The 13,999-nt window shown below is 35.5% G+C and overlaps 1 non-coding gene across 1 annotated transcript; it reads right to left on the bottom strand.

The window, feature by feature from the left end:
* Window positions 1–3,699: 3,699 nt before the first annotated feature.
* LOC150108835 (small nucleolar RNA SNORD36) lies at window positions 3,700–3,773 on the bottom strand. The gene has a single exon (XR_016550510.1). It is a non-coding gene; the product is annotated as a small nucleolar RNA SNORD36 (small nucleolar RNA).
* Between the last annotated feature and the right edge of the window lie 10,226 nt (window positions 3,774–13,999).

Below are 13,999 nucleotides of genomic sequence, written 5' to 3'. Positions count from 1 at the left end.
GATCTGAAATATAGTCAGGTAATTTGAATTCAGTACAAAATCAGAGAGGCTTCACTGGCTACTACACTACAATACATAGCTTAAAAATGGAATAATAAATGAGAAATATACTATCCAAGACAAACAACATGAACTATTTTTTGACAGTATATGAAAATATCAATAGTAATGGATGTAGCTATCTTATGATAGATACAGCAATCTGTTGTGATCACTGCTTGGGAATATCAAAAAAAAAAAAAAAAAGACGGTTAATTTTTTTTGAGAAAACTTAACTTTCAGCCTTTGCATCTAACACTGCACTACTCAGGCAACAAAAACAATCAAAAACATTTCTTTTGAGTTAGAATGATCTAATGACAGACAAACTTCTGACAAGTACAGTTGTGCCATATATAATTCCCACTTCATTATCCATTGACCAATAAAATTCAGGCCTGACTTTAAACCTAACCTTTCAAAGTCATGGAAAACATGAAATATTTCATTATTACACATACCATCACCTTAGCATCTCAAGAAATTACTTTATAGCCTATAACAGCTGGTACTATCTCGTATCCACTTAAGTGTATATGAAAAAGTACCAGTTTATCAGACAGTGGCTAATAAAGAACTCTAGTGACCCACACAATGTGCCATAGTACCAGGTTTCTTTCTTTCTCTTGTGCAGAATGAACAAATAATGATAAATCTTCAGTAAACACCTGTATTCAAATCCACTATATACCCACTGTGGAAATGAGTAAAAAAAAAAAAGGTTATATATATAGAACATTATATAAATATATTATTAGTGGATTGCAGCAAAATACCTAGCCTTCACGGCATACTTGTTAGCTTACTTGTTTTACCCAGATCTTCATTGCAGTGGGGGAGTGCTTTGCTTTCTTACACTTGAAAGTTTATTTTAGCATTGGATATAATGCATATAAATAAATGTATATGAATTTTATACAAGCATACCTGGCCTTCACAGCATATATCTTTCTTCATTGCAGTAGGGGAGTGCTTCAATTTCTCCAATTTGAAAAAGTAAATTTTATTTTAATATTGTATAAAATACATACCCAATTAAATTTAGCATTTCTCACTAAATAGTCCAAGCAAAAAAATTTTCAATAAATTAAATTTTTGTTTGAGAACATGAATATGACTTGAAATGAATGTAATGATTTGAAAGTTATTATAATGTGGCTAGCCATAATTCTAGGATGGTGAACATTGGAAGTTATTATTTATTTTTACTGCCTGAAAGTTTTACTCCTAAATTACATTATTTCCCATAAATTATGTTTTTGTTTTCATTATGAAAACATAAAACAGCTATGGCCATTAGTGCAGTAACCCATATGCAGTCTGTCTTTTTTTTTAATTTCATTTAAGTATGATATATTTCATTATATTCCTCTACCTGAGGGGGGGGGGGGGAAAACAGTCCTCACAACCACTTTTTTTTGGTATTGTTGAAAAATTGCTGTCTATTCTATTATATCACTTTGTGAAGTTTAAATAATTCAGTTTCAAATCTGAACTGTTGTGAGACTTGTAAAAAGGAAATAATTACGTTGTTTCTATTTGTCAGAAAATGTGTGTTGTTCAGAACCACAGTGAAATCCCACTGATATAATATACATTTCTCCAAAATTTACACCATCAATAGACTGGATGCTTCCTCCCATCTCCTTCAAAACTATCCTAAATGTCCTTAAAATAAATATTAAATGCCAAGACAACTTTGTGAAAGATATTTCCACTAATTATCATCATCATCCTCTTCCCCATTCTGCCTTCCAGAGATTAATTTTGCTATCTGTCCACTTCTTTAGAACTGTTGTATTGCCAAGATTTTGACAACTAAGTCAAAGATATTTCCAATTTTCTTAAACCATACATTAACACACATGCTAATATCTCATCCAGACTAAGATTTTATAGTACTTTCAGCATTGGTAACTTATTTCCACTTTGATGAAGTACTCTTTTTCAGTTGTTCAGCTGTTTGTTTAGTGTCTGCATTTAGTGAAGTCATTCATTATACAATGAAGCAAAAAAGAATGACTTAAGTCATTCTTTTTTTGCTTCATTGTATAGTGAATGCCCAGGAAAAGAATTCCTTTGGCATGCCTGTTGATGATGCTGGTTACTCTTCCAGATTGTGTTTTGTGTTGTTTATTACCTGTCCAATCATAAAAACAGTACAAGGTATAAATTCTAGTAAAAGTACATGAAGTTTACCATCCCTTGCCTTGAATTTGCAGCATAATCTCAATCAAGCACAGGTTTGAGTAGTTCAGGGAAATTGTTTTTCATAACATAACAGAGTTTGAAAATGTGTTTTGCTGTTTGTCCTGACAGTATTTTCAAAAAAGTACAGCAGCAGCAACAAGTTAGTTCTGTGAAAATAATTTTCAAAAAAAAAAAAAAATACTTTGATCCTGTCAGTAGTGATAAATGCAGTACCCCTCCTGTTATCTCATCTTTAGCCTATAGAGGAGGGAACCTATCATTAATCACATGTGTGTATGTTTTTTTGCCAGTCCATACTGACCAATGCTATAACGTTTATTGAATAATACATTCTTGTTTATGTTGACAAAGGAAGTACTTAATGACAGTTTGCTAGCACACAAATAAAACTGTATGAAAAAGTAGAGCTCAAAAACCTTCCCATCTTGAAAGGTAATGGGGTATGCTTATGGAATGATACTGTGTGTGTGTGTTTATATATACAGTATAACTTTCTTTTGATTTTAGATACAATTTATTGGATTCAAAATGAATGTCATTCCAGTGTAGTTATTTAAATACAAGAAAATTAAATAGATACAATTTGCTGAATTAATACAAATTATAAAATCTAACCTGGGGAGAATAAACTATTTTCCCCAGGTTAGTTAAAATACTGATCCCCTCCCCAAGGGAAAAATATAAAGCGTTTACATACAGAAACAGTTTAAAAGGGGTCTGGAAGTTAAATTAAAATATCAGCTTACTGCAGTATACTAAAACTAAATATCTTCATTCCATTTAACTTTCAATATGACCTCTGCTTCCTATAGAAGTGTCCTTCCTCGGGATTTGTTTAGCTTAGTTGCCATTTTGTACACATTATAATGCTTGAGTCTTGTACATGTGTAAGTCATTTATAGTTTTAATACATATTATAATCCATATGCACCGCCAACTTACACTCTTGTAGTTGGTATCACATTTATTGTTCCCTCCAGTATTCACAGAAGGGGATATATGCACTTTTCTACTTACAAAATACTTTTGGGCGAGTAGTGTTATATGTGCTTTAATAAGTGAATTATAGGTCATAGTATTTTGTTCATGATGGATGAGTGCAATTTGCCAAGTTTTATCAATATAACTAAATCCCAATTTGAGGTGTGCATGCACTCAAGATGTCTTTCCTTAATATGCTACAGAATTTTTGTAGATTTTTAAAATAATTCATGGAAAATAGACACTTTTATGAGATTTTGACAGTTTTGTACTACTTATGCATAATTGGTAAATGCAATTTACATTTATGTTTTTTAGATATACACATTTGTTCTCTAGTCATTTTTTGGTGCAAATTTTATTTTTCTCTAGTTGTACTGACATTTATAAGGAGTCTTATTACTGTTTAAAAGGTCCAGATCAGAGTTACCTGCTGGTTCAAGGTTGTTTAATGATAGCATTTCATATACAGCATCAATCAAAAAGCTAAAGAAGAAAATTTCACATTTATTCAGATGCATGTATTCCTATCATCAAAACTGCATTTTATCAAAGTAGTTACTTTCCTGTTCAGTATATAGTATACCTGGATAAATTGGCAAGAGTTCCTTTAGTTATCTGAGTATTATTACAATATATAGTTTAAATACTGTTTAAACTTCCAGAATACTGGACAATATTTGAATGTTTGAATACAGAAATAAAACTATTAAATTTTCAGTAGGAATAAAAATGTGAACAACAGTATAAATTAAAATTAATTCCATGACTAACTCAGTTTTGTATGTGGAAGGAAATGGAGTTTGGGCACCAGATATCTTTGTGGCAATGATAGTTTTAATATTGAAGTAAAATTGGATTAGTTACTGGCCTTCCCCAAGAAAGGGAAGCTGTTAATAATTGTGAATGTCTCTCTCTCTCAATCCCAGCATGTTTTAAAAGCACATGATCTATGGGGGGGGGGGAGATAGGTTGGGAGAAAAGACATTCCTTCTTACACTGTTGACATTGAAAGTAAAATATTTCAAGTCACATAAAACTAATGTCTTTATTGATATAAATTAGTACTATTTTATATTGATAAAGCACACATTTTTAAATTCACCAGTTTTATGATTAATAAAGCAAAATAAATTGCATTACAGTATCAAAAAAATATATATTTTTGTAGTTAAAAGTTAACCTTATAAACAAAAGAAAAAATGGGATTATTTATTTTATAAAAGATATCTTAAATGTAGTACTGTTTATTCTTTTTTGTAAGTTTTAAATCCTTACTTTGGATCTTTTCATACAGTTTATTGAGAATAAAATAATTGAAAGTAGATGTGTATTCACATTTTTAGTGTTGTAAAGCAGATAAAAGTACCATATTCAAACAGCCGTTTCAAAATGAGGTTTCATTCAGAAAGGATTTTATGTAGAGTAGAGTAAGCAAATGTAATAATATAAATAAAGTTTTATTTCTGTAGTATTAAATGTAAACTAGATTGCACAATATTATGTACCAAACAGACTGCCACTGTGTTTGGGAATCTTAATCCTTTCCATGCAGTATTTTTTTTTTTATTCTTTTTTTTTTTTCCAGTACAGTGGATAACAAATAGGAATGATTGCCATATGCCCTAAATATCTTGGTACTTCACCATCCCTTTGTAAGATTCTGTATAGGCAATGCCAGTTGTGTGAAGGATGTTGATGTAATAAATATTTTAGAAAGACCTGTGTCTGTCTCTTTAGGAAAATATTTCCATAAATTTACATGTAACATGGTTACTACATGCAGTTATTATACAGCTGTGTGTCACACAAAAATATATTACATTAGCAGAGCCGGTTAGAGAGGGTAAGGAAAAATACTTGAATATAAAGCTAATCTCATAGCATCAGTCTTCTCCAACTCTTGTATTGAATAAATTAAGTACAATCACTTCCCACTATACCAAGAACAGCTTGTTGTATGCTCCTCTGATCTTCTGCCAAAAAGGCAGAAACACCTGCAGTCAAGCATACTGCAAGTGGCTTATATCCAAAACCCCATCTTCCTATGCTGCTTACACCAAAAGCCTGGAATAGCTGCAAGAAAATTATCAACACCTCAAAACCAGACTTTGAGAAAATTAAAAGCAGGAAACATGGATCCTGCCCAAACGGTGGCCAAAGCTACTGACCATAACTTCTCCACAGAGAATGATGTAGTTTCAGTGATAGAATATAATGGATATTGTATTGTCAGCAGGAGGAGCATTATTAATCACAGCTGATGAACTTCAACCAACAAAAATCGAAGTTAAGGAAGATCGCATACTGATAGAAATGATTTATTTGAGGCTGTCTGGTGTGAGATAGAGGCCAATAGGACAAAACATACTGTTAGTTGCTGCTATAGACCTAGGGTCCCCAGAAGATTTATTTGTTAGTACATCTGTTATAAGCATCCATGTGAAATTGCAAGTCATTCTATCAAGTAGTTTATTTTATACAGCTGTCTGAAGCAAAAGTGTTGTCTGTATCCCTTAAAATGGATAAAATTGAGTATTGTGCGGTTATAAAATTCTTTGTAAAAGAAGGTTTAATGCCAAAAGAAATTCATTCAAAGTTCATAAAAGTTTATGGGAACTCTTCTCCTTCGTTTTTGACAATTAAGAAATGGGCTGCCGAGTTTAAACATGGCCGTAACAGCCTTGAAGATGATCCACGTGAAGGACGTCCGAAGTGTAACAACACCAGAAATCATTGATCAAAGGATGCTACAGGCATTTTGTTTATTAATTATCTTGAAAAGGGTAAAACAACCGGGAATATTATTCCGATCTTTTAACTGGCTAAATGAAAAAATTCGTGAGAAAAGACCCGGTTTGCAGAAGAAAAAAAATCATCATTCATCAGAACAATGCACCTGCCCACAAAGGTGGTTTGGCATTGAGAAAATTAAGGGATCTGCACTATGAATTGTTGGAACATCTACCCTATTCCTCAGATTTGGCTTCCTCTGACTTCTGTCTCTTCCCCAAACTAAAACTCTTCCTCACTGGTCAGCATTTTTCTTCGAATCAAGAGGTGATTGCAGCTGTAGAGGGATATTTTGCAGATCTTATTGAGAACCACTACAAGATAATGGCACTGGAACATCGCTGGAATAAATGTATTAGTCTTAAGGAAGATTATGTTGAAAAAAAGAAAAAAAATTTGAAATTATAAATTTGTTTTTTCCTTGTTAGGCCGAGAACTTTTCAGACCACCCTTGTAGTATCTGATCTGATCCTGTGGCTTCCTCTCTTTGAGAGGGTTGCAGCTGATTACTATGGAGATAGTGATGCAAGGTGATTTCCCTTCCTTGCCGTATTTTTATGACTGTAGCTTGTGTGTTCATGGGTCCGGTTTGTCTGCTTGCGGGATGAAAAGCCCCCAGATAAACTAGCAGTAAAAAACCCTGCTGTCCACGCCCAAGACCGGCTAACTTGGCTATGGCTGAGGAGGATCCTTAAGCTCCTCATGTTGATGATGGGAATCGAACCTATGACACTCCTTCCCCAGGCATATGTAAAGCACAAAACCACTCGGCTAACTGCACGGACCCTCGTAGTATATCTAAGTAAAAAAAAAAAACAATCTTTCAATATATTTTTAAGCAGAGACAGGTAGACTGTTTATGAGAGGATGATGGATGATGAGAGTGGACAACACAGTGAATGAGTCAAGAAGTACTATGTCCAAACTAGAGAAGTAAGTGCTTCAAATACTTGAAGTTCTTCAACAGTGTATGTCATGGACATACAGCGTTGGAAGCAACAAATCCAGAAGACCAAGGCTCGCTTTGGGATGTACAGCCATAGAAATAATATAAAAAAAAAAAAAAAAAACAGTGATAGACTGTTGTCTAATGTAGGTTTTCTAACTCTGTGAAAGTCATTTAATAATATAAATAGGGCTTGAAAAGAATTACTCATCCATTTTGGAGCAAGAATTTTTTGTTTGTTAACAAAAAAAAAAAAAAAAAAAGTTGCTTAATCATCAGTTTTATTTTGAATTTTACTCATTGCTCCAGTTGGGATGCCTATTTTCTCAATGTTTACTGTCCTCTTGAGTTTTTCATAATGGGATACAACCAATCAGGGGAAAAGATATGCATAGTTTTAATCTGTAGCAAGTCTGCACATTTACAATGAAGTAGCCAGTCAGTTGCAATATGGGAACTTAAAAATAGATGGTTTCTCAATGATGAAATATTCAGAATTTGAACCATTAATAGCAGATTTTAAAGTTGTAAAAGATTTTTTTTTTTTTTTTTTGTCAGTTGAAGCTGCATCGTATGGCATCCACTCAGCAATCTTTTAAATCTAATTAGAGTTGAGAAAATTCACAAGTGTAGTTTATGTGTATACACTAAAGATATTACAATATTAAGATTATGTAAATGATAAAAGGGGTCTTTTCTTCATGTCTTATTAACATATAAAATAACAATGCTGACACCATTTATTCCTCAAAGGGAGTAGGCAAGGCCTTTATAGTGAGAGTGGACACAGTGAATGAGTTAAGAAGTGGTATGATAGACTTTATATTGCTCTGTCCAAACTAGAGAAGTAAGTGCTTCAAATACTTGAAGTTATATATATATATATATATATATATATATTAATCCCATGCACAAGAGGTCGAAATACCTATAAGCGCATCAGTGCCTTGTCTGTGGTGCAAATCAGAAGTTTATTGAAATTTGTTTTGAAGAATTGAGGTTGTAGCTGTTTGGAAATACCAATAATTTTTGCAGTAGGCTTTTCCAGTGGATGGAGATACATGGAATAAAAGCAGGTTTGATGTGTTTGCTGCTGCTTTTCTTGCAGCAGGTGCAACAGAAAGTAGAGGAATGACTTGTAGAACAGACAGAGAGCTGAAACACTGATGCAGTGTTTCAGCTCTCTGTCTGTAACTAAGTTGAAGTAAATCTGTAAGAGAAGTTTTAGATCCTCCACTCCAAACTATGAGCAGCATTCTAAGCATGGGTGAATTTGGGATTTGTTTACATTTAAGAGTTGGCTGGATGCAAAATAGCATCTTGATGCTATTTTGCATCCAGAATAGCAAAAGAGAATGCCAAGTTTTTTGGATGCTGAGGAAGCTGTTGTGATGTCTTTGTCTGCCAGAAGAGGCTGAAGGTGAATGTTAATTCAAACAGAGAGATCTTATCTCATCTGGTAATTTGTGTATTACCGAGGGTAAGGGAATGCGAGCTGAGAAGGTTGCGGATACCTCCTTCCCAACCATGTTGCCTACAATATCAGACTGCATGTAGCCAGTGTTCGTACCCAAGCCAAACCAAAAAGCAACCTATCAAAATAAGAATTCATAGCTCTGCAGGAAATGAAAAATAATTACTAAAGGAAATGCCACTGTGGTTCTTGAATTAATAGACTATGCAGGTAAGCTTGCCTCTTTACTTTTAGATCGGTCTGCCTACCTGCCTATAGAACATGATCCCACCAGCTCCCAAATCAGAACACTCCATAGGCCCCTTAAGAAGGTTATCTCTTGGCCTGTGGAAGTGACTAACAGACTAAAATCTTTTAAATCTAGACCCCCCCCCCCCCAGATATATGGATTACCAGAACTCCATAAGCAAAATATACCATTGTGGGTGGCACCGATTCTCTTGCATACAAATTAGCCAAAGTGTCCACACAATATACTGGCAACACACCTTCACATATAAAAAAACTCAGCCCACTTTTAAGGCCAGTATAGAAAACCTCTCACTCCAACAAACTGACAATGGTCAGTTTTGATGTCTTCTCCTTATTCACCAATGTCCCACTCAAAGATACCTTAGACCTAAGCCAAATTTCCTCCCGATATCTCAGCCCTATTTCAGTTCTATGAACTCAGACTATTTCGTTTGGCAAGGAAAATTCTATAAACAGATAGAGTGGAGAACCCATGGTTCTTTATAGACCTTTGAAGAAAAAGCCTTAAACTCTGCCCCACATAAACCCACTGTTTGGCCACGTGGCCTGGATACACTCCACAATTTCACAACACTTAAACAATCAACACCCAAGGATCCAGTTTACCTTGGAAAAAGGAAGAGAACAATAGTCTCTCTTTTGTAGACACTGATTACACGCCAGCCTGATGGATCTCTGGCTGTCTATGTTTAGAGAAAACCTACACGTACAGGTAGATACATTCACCAGCAGTTGCCCCGTCCCAATAATATGGGATTATAAAAACCCTATATAACGGCAAAATTAATCAGTTCAGATAACAATGCCTTAACTACTGAACTTAACCATATCCTTTACACCTTAGCCAATACATACAATCCCTAAAAATTATTAAAACCGGTTAACTACAATCTACCTCCCCCTTCATAACAGAGATTACTCTAAATCTATCACCATTCCATATATCCAGGGTACATCTGAAAAACTAACAAAAATCCTAAAAAAATATGACCTCACAACTAGTTACAAACCATATAAGAAATTGTCATTGCTTATCTGCTCCACCAAAGACCAGCTACTTCCCCTAGACCTCTCTGGATATACCAGATCCCTTGCAGTTGCAAACTGTCCTAATATGTCCAAACAGGCAAGGCAGCCAGTATCAGTATATCCAAACACAAGAACTACATCCAGTTCCACCAATAGCCACTAAGGACTTTGCATTGTCCATACACCCACCACAGAATATGTTTAAAGAATATGTTTATTACACCACAGCAAGTATAAGATTATTCCTTGAATCTGCCTCAGCTCTGTGAAAAACTTCCCAAACCCCGACAAATTTGGATGCATGAGACTGCTCCAAATTTGGGAAGTTTACATTCTAAGATCATCAGCCTAATGGCCAAGACAATTAGATCCTTAAGCACTCCAGGACTGACTTCAGTTGCCTTTCTTCAGCCTCATTTGCTTAGTGTTAGTGCCTACATGCACATGATTGTCTTGTGATCCCTGAAGATGGCAATGTAACATTGCCAAAATATAGGTAGTTATTAAAGTTTTTATAATTAATAATGTAATTTACGTTTTCATTTCCTAACAAATTAGAAGTATGTCTAACCAACATATAAGCCTATCTATAAGACTTACTAATGATATCAGATGACTTAAATAGTTAGCGTAGAAATGCAAAAAAACTCATGATAATGTCCCATGTAGCAGTGAGATTGAGCCCATCTGGTGTGAAGTGGAGGTTAACAATGAAATATATATATGTTGTGGTGTTGCTACAGACCTCGCAGCTCAGTTGCAGGGGACAAAGAAATGCATTGCCAATTTAGCCTTATGAGTACCAAATGAGCGATCATCATTATGGGCAACTTTAACAAACATTGATTGGGTAGAAGAGAAATCTCATATGAAAGAAAAGGAATTTATTGAATTGTTGCAATACAACTTTCTCAAGCAGCATGTGCAAAAAGGAACTCAAGGTTAAAGAGTTGGATTTGCTTATAGTGTCAGAAGAGATCTCTGTCAAGAATATGGCTATTTTACCACCAGTTAGTGACGGTGATCATGCTGTACTTTCTTGGGAAGTATCTAATTGTATTGATGCTCCGATTAGAGCCAGTTGCATGCTGAACTACAAAGCTGGAAATTATAATCAACTTAGAGGAATACTATCTTTGGTCATATGGTATCAGTTACTGAATGGGAAAAATGTCAGCAGTGCATGGGAATCTGAAAATATGCTTAAATGGTGGTATCTGAATGTATCCTTAGTGTTCGTAGAATAAATAGGTTGGGAATGAAACAGATGTGCAACCTTATTAAGCAAGAGATCAGTGGCGGCTCATCCATAAGGGCTGCATTGAATGCAGCTCCAGCACTGAATATACTAGCCAGTACTACTTGCTAGTATATTCAACGCTCTCAGCACTAGAGCTGCATTCACTGCAGCCCTTATGGATGAGCTGCAACTGCAAGAGATCCACAAGAAGAAGATGATGTGGAAAGAATATCATGAGAATAAGAATGAGAGGAGTTATGAAATATATAAAGCTCAGGCCAGAAAACTAAAGAGTGTTGTGTGGAATGCTAAATCGGAGTATGAAAACAAATTAGCCATGCAAGCTAAAGGCAATTCAGAAGAACTTTGTCATTATTCTGCAGGCAAAAGAAAGAATGAATGTGGAAGAATAACTTTATTGAATGCAGATGGTACTCGAGTGTCGGAAGCTAATGAGATTGTTCAATAACATGGTGTTATTGAACAAATGAAGAATGAAGAGCTGTTGCATAACCTAGATAAGAATTTGTCTATAGGGGCAGATGGAATATCAGCCTGTTTGCTAAAAGGAATGTTCAGCTGAAGTGGCTAGGCCTTTCACATGTTTGTATAACTTGAGTCTCAGCTCAAGAATAATACCACAGGAATGGAAGGAATGTATGATAGTTCCATTGTAGAAGGGTGGTGCAAAAAAACATGTCTAACTATCATGAGGACCTATCAGCATCTTTGGTATGGTAGCGAAGAATTTAGAGAGGTTGGTAAGAACTTGCATACAGATATGGGTAGACAAGCTATGCTCTGCAAGGAGCAGCATGGATTTGCTAAAGGAAGGTAATGTTTTAGCAATTTGCTCATATTTTATAACAATGTTACAACTGAGTTGGATAAAGGGAATGGATACACTATGATAATGGATTTTTTAAGGCATTTGATATGATACCACATGAAAGGCTGTTGAATAAACTGGGATTGGAATATAAACCGTTGACTTGGATCAGGGGATGGTTGACAGACATCAAAAAGTGATATACAGTGGATGAGAATCTTCCAGATTTAAGGTGACCACTGGTGTACCTTTGGGTCCAGTCCTTGTGCCATTATTGTTCAGTCTATACATTAATGATATCAGGCAGGGTCCAGTTCAATAACATCAGATGTGCAATTGTTTACCAATGATGCAAAGATAAGCAGGGCAATCAGAGATGCTACTAATATTCAGCACTTACAAAATGATTTGAATAGGCTGGAAAATTGGACAAACGAAAATGGCTGTCAGTTTAAAAATGTTAGCAAGTGTAAAGTTATTAACTTTAGCATGATGAGATTTCCAGCGGCATGTTATATTAGCAGAGTTATGCTACAAGAAACTGAGGAGGCAAGGGATCTTGGTGGATAGGAATAAATTATATATTTAGTTTAATCCTTTATCCAAGTGTAACCAACAAAGTTTGCACCTGAAGTATCTTCAGGACTGGGGCAACTCATGGCAAAGGTGGAGTGAGTGGATGTGCTTTGCATTATGGGATACTAAGGAAAGTAAGGTTAACTCAGTCCACTTTGCCATGAGTTACCCTAGGCCCGAAGATACTTAAGGTGCAAACTTTATTTGCTTGCACTTGGATAAAGGATTAAACTAAATATATAATTTATACCCTTTGTTCAAAAAGAAACTGAACTTTTCGAAAATAGAAGAAACTAGTAGCGCTACCTGTTGTATCCTTTTGTTGTCGAAAACAGCAACCTTCATTAGTGATGTGTCAACTGTTTATGACATGTTTCATTGGAAGCCGAGTTATAGTGCCAAGAGTGACTGTGTGTTTTGACGAACGGTCGGAAAATGAGTTTCAAACAAAGAGCTGCGATTGACTTTTGTGTTGAACTTTGTAAAAGTTTTACCGAAATGCATCAAATGCTTCGAAAAGCATACGGTGATGAATGCTTATCCCGTACTCAAGTTTACGAGTGGTTTAAGCGATTTCAAAGTGATAGTGAGTCGCTTGAGGACGACGAAAAGCCGGGCCGTCCAAAAACTGGACTGAGTGAAGTTAACATCCAAAAAGTGCGTGATTTCATCAAAGAAAACCCGAAATCATCCGTGAGATTGATTGAAGATGAATTGGGGATTCCAAAATCAACTGTGCACAACATTTTGACCGAGAGTTTGGGCCTTCGTAAATTGAATTCGATTCGCGATTTGTTCCCCACAAGTTGACCGACGACCAAAAAATGTATCGGTTTGAGCATTGCAAGGACCTCAGTAAAACAGCTACTTGTGACAAAGGTGGGCTGAGTGGATGTGCTTTGCATTATGGGATACTAAGAATCGTTTCAAACTTCCTTGAAACGATCCTTAGTATCTGGTGACGAAACATGATGTTTTCAGTATGAGCCCAAAACAGAGTGCTGAGTAGAGACCACCAGAAGAGGGGGCATCCGAAAAAAAGTCCCTTGGAGAAGTCAAAAGTAAAGACAATGCTGACTTGTTTCTACCATTCCAAGAACATTATCCACAACGAATTCGTTCCGCCTGGCCAAACGGTCAATGGTGAGTTTTATCTCGAAGTTTTGAAGCGATTGATGGCGAGAATTCGTCGTGTACGGCATGAATATTGTGATGCAGGCAGCTGGTCACTTTTGCACGATAATGCTCCATCTCATTGTGAGACAGTTTTTGAGCAAAAACCAAGTTTGTATGTTGGATCACTTTATTCACCTGATAGCCCCCTGTGACTTCTTTCTCTTCCCCCGACTTCATTTGCCGATGAAAGGAAAACAATACAGCACCACTGAAAACATCCAAGCCGCAGCATCCACGACCCTCAACAGTATCCCAAAAACCTATATAAAAAACTCATTTAACGAATTAATTGACGCTGTATGGAAGCTGAGGGAGAGTATATTGATTGAAATAAATGATTTGAACAATTATAATTGACCTGTGTTTTATCTTCTATCAAAAGTTTGGTTTCTTTTTGGACCGAGGGTGTATAGTCTAACCAAGTGAAAAAACTTCCAACATCTTGGTGGATAG

Source organism: Typopeltis vanoorti, chromosome 2 (assembly GCF_054136105.1).
Source record: "Typopeltis vanoorti isolate ZY-2024b chromosome 2, IOZ_Tvanoo_1.0, whole genome shotgun sequence".
NCBI lineage: Eukaryota > Metazoa > Arthropoda > Arachnida > Uropygi > Thelyphonidae > Typopeltis > Typopeltis vanoorti.
This window is presented reverse-complemented; position numbering and strand designations above follow the sequence as displayed.